This window comes from Mus caroli, chromosome 9 (assembly GCF_900094665.2).
Source record: "Mus caroli chromosome 9, CAROLI_EIJ_v1.1, whole genome shotgun sequence".
Classification (NCBI taxonomy): Eukaryota; Metazoa; Chordata; class Mammalia; order Rodentia; family Muridae; genus Mus; species Mus caroli.
In genome coordinates, this window is record NC_034578.1 from 118,357,952 (window position 1) to 118,366,264 (window position 8,313).

The following is an 8,313-nucleotide window of genomic DNA, read 5'->3' on the forward strand; positions in this document are numbered from 1 at the left end:
GTTTACTACTTAGAACACGGGTGTCAGTGCCATCAGCGCCATCTTGTAATGGTGAATGTGAAGGCGGCTCCTTACATGGATGCAAAAAGGAGCGAGGCCCATCTGGACCTAGGGCCCTGTCTCAGTACCTTGTAGGGGCCTCTCTTCTATTGAAAGCCTGGTCTCTGCCTTTAACCCTCCCTAGAGAGTAAGGGACGGTGACCTCTATAGACCCACTTCTCTTTTACCAGCCCACCCCTGCCACTCCCACACACTGTATTTAAGCAGCCGAAAGCTTAGAGAGAGAGAGAGAGAGAGAGAGAGAGAGAGAGAGAGAGAGAGAGTATCTGTCTGTCTGTCTATCCTGGTCTTCCCCTCACTGAAGGAGCACTAGAATCTCAGATATTTGTCATGTGATCTCAGCTTTACATGGATGTGTTCTGGACGTTGAAGCTGGGTGCTCCCACTTGCCCAAGAAGTGTTTTACCCACCAAGCGATGTTCTCAGCCCCAGTTTTGACCATTTAAAACTCGGTTACTTATGATTTTTTTTAAAGTGATAATTGTCAGATTTTTCTAAGTATGGCTAGACGTTCCTTAGAGACGGCACCAAATGCACAAGCAAATGATATGCAAATGCTTTCTCCCATTCAGGGAGTTGTCTTTTACTTCCTTGAAATATTAATGTGCCTTTTGGAACAATGAGTTAGTTGCTCTTTAAATTTTATTTTATGTGTATGGGTGTTTTGCATTGTCTGTATGTCTGTGCACCACCTGGCACCTGAGGAGGCCAGAAGAGAACATCAGATCCCCTGGAGTTAGAGATCATTGTAAGGTATCATATGGGTGCTAGGAGTCAAGCCTGGGTCCTCTGGAAGAGCAGCCTGTGTTTTTAACTGCTGAGCCATCTCTCCATTCCTGCACATGAGTTTTTAATTTTTGGTGAAGTCAAAATGGATTTTTTCTTTTGTGTATGCATATGGTGCCATATCAAAGAATACAGCCAAATAAGAATGTGACAGCACTCAGATAATACAGATCCTTGAAGTGAAATTGCTTTTTAACTCTAGATAGTTGACCCAACTAACATTTTAAAGGGTTAATTTGTATTTAGAACATTTGATAGAAGGCAGGAGCAGAAGCAGAAAGACCCATTAAAAAATCTGCTGCCGGGCTGGGGAGACGGCTCAGCCGTTAAAGACTGGGCTTACAGCCAAAAACTATAAGAACCTGCAGCCATCTAGATAGGAGGGCAAGAGGTGTTGGTAATCAGACCCTAGGGTTCCCTAAGGTGGTTCACGCCTTTGATCCCAGCACTCAGGAGTCTGAGTTAGGCAGATCTCTGTGAGTTCAAGGCCAGCCTGGTTTGCAGATGGAGTTCCAGGACAGCCAGGGCTACACAAAGTAACCTTGTCTCAGTAAAATTAATATTTATGTGTATGACTGTTTTGCCTTCTGTGTATGTGTGTGTACCATGTGATGTGTGTGTGCCTTGTGCTTGCAGAGGCCAAAAGAGTACGTCAGATCCCCTGTAACTGGATTTATAGGCACTTATGAAGCCACCATATGGGTGCTAGGAACCAAATCCTGGGTCCTCTTGCAAAAGCAGTAAATGCTTTTAGCTGCTGAGCCATCTTTCCTGCCTCCCTTTATTTTTAATTTTAAGTGTGTGTGTGTGTGTGTGTTCACACACGCGTGCGCGCACGCCAACAGAGGGTAGAAGGGTGGTTGGGTCCCTAGAACTGGAGTCATAATCATTGTGAGCCATCTGACATAGATACTGGAAACTGAACTCCGGTCCTTAGTGCACGAAGCACTGTTTAACTGCTGAGTCATCTTTCTAACCCCAAGCCCCACCCCAAGGTATTTCTAAGGTGTACACAGCAGAGCTTTCTCAGTGCTCAGTATGAAGAGGACAGTCGATGCTGCTGTGATTTGGGTCTGCTCATTTGGAAGACTGAAGATGGCAACAGTGAAATTAAAGAAGGCTGTGAGAAAATTGTGACTGTAAAGAAGGCCCTGATATGGGGGAGGGGATGCTGTTGAGTCATAGATCTTTTGCATAGCATGTTTAAGGTCCTGGGTTACATACACACACATCTACCACAAGCATACCACATACACACAAACCACACATACTACACACATTACACACACACTCACACACACCACTCCACACACACACACATCACACACAGTTAATTAAGAGGTAGGAGCACATAAAATATGAAGGTCAAGAAGTAGCCTCAGACTCAGCAGCACAAAGAAGATGCTTGAGGTCCTGAGTGCTGAGATCCTGAGGAAGAAGAGGTCTAGAGACTGAGTTTTAGCATTTAGAAGTCAGAGTGGTGTGGCAGAAACGTGTAGGCAAGAAGAAGAAACAGCTAGTGAGGTAGGATAACTAGGCAAGAAAGGCCACCTGAAACCATTCCCAGAGTGCAGTGCACACCCAAGTGAAAGCTACAGAAGAATGGACTTGAGAGACGGCCACAGGGTTGTCAGGGATGACTGACAGCTGAGAGACGGCCACTGGGTTGTCAGGGATGAGTAACAGGATCACCTCTGAGGAGGGACAGTGGCAAAGGCCTGGCAGGATTAGCTTCAGAAAGGAATGGAGGGTCGCCTCCATGAACTCAGAAGCTGCATCTGACACACTTCAACTCCCTTACATAATGAACAAAAATAATGGAAAAATATTAGGAGAAAACTTCCTTAATAGAAAATAGTACTATCTGAAGCAATTAGTCAAGAAAAAGAAATCCAAGATGCCCAAATTGGAAAGAAGTAGAGTTACTTCTTTCATAGGTGTATTAACAATGAGAAACCTGAAAGGGAAGTGTGTAAACAATTCTACAAAAAAAATAAATAAATAAATAAAAAAGAATGGGAAAAATCGAATAAATTTAACCAGAGAAGTACATTGCTGAAAGAAAGTCAGGGACACATAATAAATGGAAAGATGTGTTCATGGATTGGAAAAATCAGTATTATTAGGATGACAATACAACCTAAAATTCATATATAATCTTAATAGACATTTAAAAGCCAAAACAATCTTTAAAAAGAACAAAGTTCTAATTTTAAAATTGTCATAGAGGTGGAATCTCAAGGTCATTTTGATTTGCATTTCCCTGATGTCTAAGGATGTTGAACATTTCTTTAAGTGCTTCTTGGCCAGTCAAGATTCCTCTGTTGAGAGTTCTCTGTTTAGCTCTGTACCCCATTTTTAATTGTGTTATTGGGGGGATGAGTCTAATTTCTTGAGTTCTTTATATATTTTGGATACTAACCCTCTATCAAATGTAGGGTTAGTGAAGACCTTTTCCCAATTTGTAGGTTGTCATTTTGTCCTACTGACAGTGTCCTTTGCCTTATAGAAGCTCTTCAGTTTCATGAGGTCCCATTTGTCATTGTTCTTAGAGCCTGAGCCATTGGTGTTATGTTCAAGATCAAAAACTCAAGTGACAGGACATGCTGGTGAGAATGTGGAGAAAGGAACACTTCTCCATGCCTGGTGGGATTACAAACTGGTACAACCACTCTGGAAATCAACCTGGCGGTTCCTCAGAAATTGGAAATAGTTCTACCTAAAGACCCAGCTATACTACTCCTGGTTATATACCCAAAAGATGCTACACCATACCACAAGGACACGTGCTCCACTATGTTCATAGCAGCCTTATTTGTAATAGCCAGAAACTAGAAACAACCCAGATTTCTCTCAACCAAAGAATGGATACAAAATTGTGGTTCATTTACACAATGGAATATTACTCAGCTATTAAAAATGGGGACATCATAAATTTTGCATGCAAATGGATGGAACTAGAAAGTATCATCCTGAATGAGGTAACACAGACCCAAAAGTACATGAATGGTATATACTCACTGATAAGTGGATATTAGCCAAAAAGTATAGAATATCCATGATACAGTTTGGAAGGCTCAAATGAGGATGTTTCAATCTCACTGAGAAGGGAGAATCACAGGAGGTAGACAGAGGGAGGGGCCAGGGTGGGAGAGGAGAAAAGGAGGGGGAAATGGGGGGAGACCCAGGTACTGGGGAAACAGGAGAGAAGCCCAGGGAGCCAAGAGAATTAATGGAAATATGCAGCTGCAGGGGGTGGAGGCTTGGGGGCGGGGAAACTTCTAGAAAGTTCTGGAGACCTGGGATATGAGAGGCTCCCAGGATTCCATGGGGATGACCTTAGCCGAAATGCCCAACAGTTGGGAAGATGGAACCTGAAGAGACCACCTCCAGTAAATAGCCAGGGCTCCCAGGGGAGGGATGGGGTCACCAACCCACCTTCGAATTTTTTGACCCAGAATTGTTCCCGTCTAAAGGAAACGCAGGGACAAAATGGAGCAGAGCTTGAAGGAAAGGCCATCAAGTGACCCATCCAACTTGGAATCCATCCCATGCACAGGCACCAAACCCTGACACTGTTACTGATGCCATGTTGTGCTTGTAGACAGGAGCCTAGCATAGCTGTCCTCTGAAAGGCTCTACCAGCAGCTGACTGAGACAGATGCAGATACTTACAGCCAAGCATTGGACTGAGGTCGGGAACCAATATGGAAGAGTTAGGGGAAGGATTGAAGGATCTGAAGGGGATGGCAACCCCATAGAAAAACAACAGTATCAACAATCTCAGACCCCTCAGAGTTCCCAGAATCTAAACTGCCAACCAAAGAGCATACCTGGGTCGCCTGTGGCCCCTGGCATATATGTAGCAGAGGACTGCCTTGTCTGGCCTCAGTGCAAAAGGATGGGGCTAATCCTGTAGAGACTTGATGCCCGAGGGAAATGGGATGCGGTGGGAGTGAGAACACCCTCTAAGAGGTGAAGGGGAGGGGGTAAAGAACTCTGGGAGGGGGGATTGGGATAGGACCACATTTGGAATGTAAATAAAATAATTTTTTAAAAAAAGATTAACAGAAAAATGAATAAAAAGAAGAAAATTGCCACCACAGAGATAATCAAAGCAGCACGGTACTGACATTAGCATAGATATAAGGAACCGTGTTAGCGGGTTGTGTGGGCGTGGTGTGTGATGTGTATGCTGTGTGTGTGGTGTTTGTGTGTGATGTGTGTTTGATGTACATGCGTTGTGTGTGTGGTATGTGTGTGGTGTGTGGGGGGGTGTGTTTGTATGTGGTGTGTGTGGTGTGTGAGGTGTGTAGGCCAAAGGTCAACCTTAAGTGTTGCTCCTCACGTTCCATATACTTTGGGTTTGTGTGTTTGTTTTTGAGATTCTCTTTTATTCATTCGGCTGGCCAACTCTGACCTGTAAGTCCCAAGGATCCTCCTGTCTTCCCTTCCTTAATTCTAGAATTACAAGTGCATGCCATCAGATCTGACTTTTTACCTGGGTTCTGAGATTCAAAGCCAGGTCCTTGAGCTTGGATAACTTTACTGAGCAATTTCTCCAACCCCATATCACTAGGAACAGTCCTGTGTGGATAGTCAGTCTTGATTGCCAGGGTGATTGGACTGAGAGTGACTTAGGAAACTAGTTAGGCAACACTTCCAGGGTCATCGGTAAGAGCGTCTCCAAAGGGGATCTACAGAGGGAGAAAGTCTGTTCTGAATGGGTGGTTCCATTCCTAGGTGGGATTAACAGATAAAGAAAAAGGACATCCCATGCAGATTCTCTCCAACTCGATCAGCTTCCTGACCTCTGTGGTGAGAGCCGCTCCGCTTTGCTGCTGGCTGCTCTGCTCTGCAGCTCGCTCAGCCATGGCAAGATTGAAACAGTGAACTAAACCTCTTCTCCTATGTGTCACTGAAAAAGCTTGTTACCGTTGGGTTGCGTTCCCACCAAATTAATGCTGAAATCTCAAACCACAGATCTGACTGCATTTAAAGACAGGATTTGTGGAGGTCAAGTTAGCTGAGATCACAAACAAGAGTTGTGCTCCTAGAAGGCATTCGGAGTCTCTTGTTACAGCTTTTATTTGCATTTTCCTTATTGATAGTTGTATCTGTTCAGACTGGGCTCTTCTAATCTCCTCCTCTGGGAACTGTCAAATCAGTGAGGTTCCCTCTTTCCTTTCAGGTTTGTTTTTTGATTGTCTATGGGAGGGGGCTGCATATTAGTGTCAGATGCCCCTGAAGCTGGAGTTAAAGGTGTTTGTGAACGGCCTTGTGGGTGCCAGGAGTTAAACTTGGTCCCTTGGCAGGAACAGTACATACCCCCCCCCCTTTTTTTTTTTTTTTTTGGTTTTTCAAGACAGGGTTTCTCTGTGTAGCCCTGGATGTCCTGGAACTCACTCTGTAGACCAGGCTGGCCTCGAATTCAGAAATCTGCCCACCTCTGCCTCCCAAGTGCCGGGATTACAGGCGTGTGCCACCACTGCCCGGCCTCAGTACATACTCTTAAATGCTGAGCCATCTCTCCAACCCTTTATTAATTTTTTAGGTGTTTTATCTTTTTTCTTAGTTTACATAATGGAAACAGATTGCTTGGGGCTGAGAATCATGGCTTCTTTAGCTGACGGATCTGTTCTGTTTCTTGTTTTTGTTTCAACAATGCCAAGACTAAAATTCTACACCTAAAGTAGGTAGGTTTTATGGGCTGTAAGAATTAGCTTTAACAAAAGCAGAGTGGTCTCAATAAGATGCTGTTTCATACAAGATGAGCATAGTCAGAGCTTCCCACTCTGTCGGATGAGGTCAGAGCTGCAGAGCCCTGTGAACTCCCTCGTGCCACTGGTTTGGAGGGAGAGTAGGGTGATCTTTTGGAAGCATTTTTATTTATTTATTTACTTTAAATATATGATAGCTCCATCTGCATATACAACTGCATGGCAGAAGAGGGCATCAGATCCTATTATAGGTGGTTATGATCCGCCATGTGATTGCTGGGAATTGAACTCAGGACCTCTGGAAGAGGAGCCTGTGCTTTTCACCACTGAACCATCTTTCCAGCCTGGAAACATTTTGTTTGGAAACAGTGTCTGGCTATATAATATAGGCTGGCTTTGAACTTGTAGTCTTCCTGTCTTGTTTGCTTGAGTGTTGGAATTATAGACAAGCATCGACATGCTTGCGTAAACTGAATTCTGTAATGTGCTGTGTTCTTTTGTTTTGTTTTTCCATGCTGCAGATCAAACCTAGTCTTATTCATTCTAGGAAAGAACACAACTGTTGAGATATATCCTATTTGGGAACATAATCTGGCAAAGCAAATCTGAATCAGAAATTTCAGTCTTGAAAACTTTCACACAGCTGCCCAAAGAGATATGTAAAAATGTTTATCGTTACTGTTAATAATTTTAAAATTTTGGGATGATTCTATCAATTGGAGAAGAATAAGGTGAGACAGGCTGGACACTAACTAGCAGTAAAAACAAGGAATGGGGTTTGTGGATGAATAAATCTCAAAACTAGAATGTAGGCCTCCATGTGTCATGCACTTGCTTCACGAATATGAGGACCTGCGTTCAGATCCCCAGAGCCCACATAAAAGCCAGGCGTGCTAGTTCAGAATCCCTGGAAGTTTATAGGTCAGCTACCCGATCCTGTGCACCACAGTGCCAAGGAAACTCCAAACTTCAAACGTGGAAGATGAGGAACCATACCCAAAGTTGTTCTCTGTCTGCACGCACACGCATGTCACACACACACATACACACACACTGACATGAGCATGCCCACACACAGACACAGACAGACAGACACACACACACACACACATACATACACATACACTGACATGAGCATGCCCACACACAAACACACACACACACACACACAGACACAGACACTCTGACATGAGCATATCCCCCCCACACACTGACTGAGCATGCCCACACACACAAACACACACAGATACACAGACACACTAACATGAGCATGCCCACACACAGACACACACACTCTGACATGAACATGCCCACACACAGACACAGTCACAGACACACACACACACACACACTGACATGAGCATGCCCACACACACACACACACACACTCTGACATGAACATTCCCACACACAGACACAGTCACAGACACACACACACACACACACACTGACATGAGCATGCCCACACACAGACAGACAGACAGACACACACACACACTCTGACATGAACATGCCCCACACACGCACTGACATGAGTATGCCCACACACATACACTGACATGAGCATGCCCACATACACACACTGACACGAGCATGTCCACACATAAACACACACACTGACATGAGCATGCCCACACACAGACACACACACACACACTCTGACATGAATATGCCCAGACACAGTCACAGACACACACAAACACACACACATACACACACACACTGACATGAGCATGCCCAGACACAG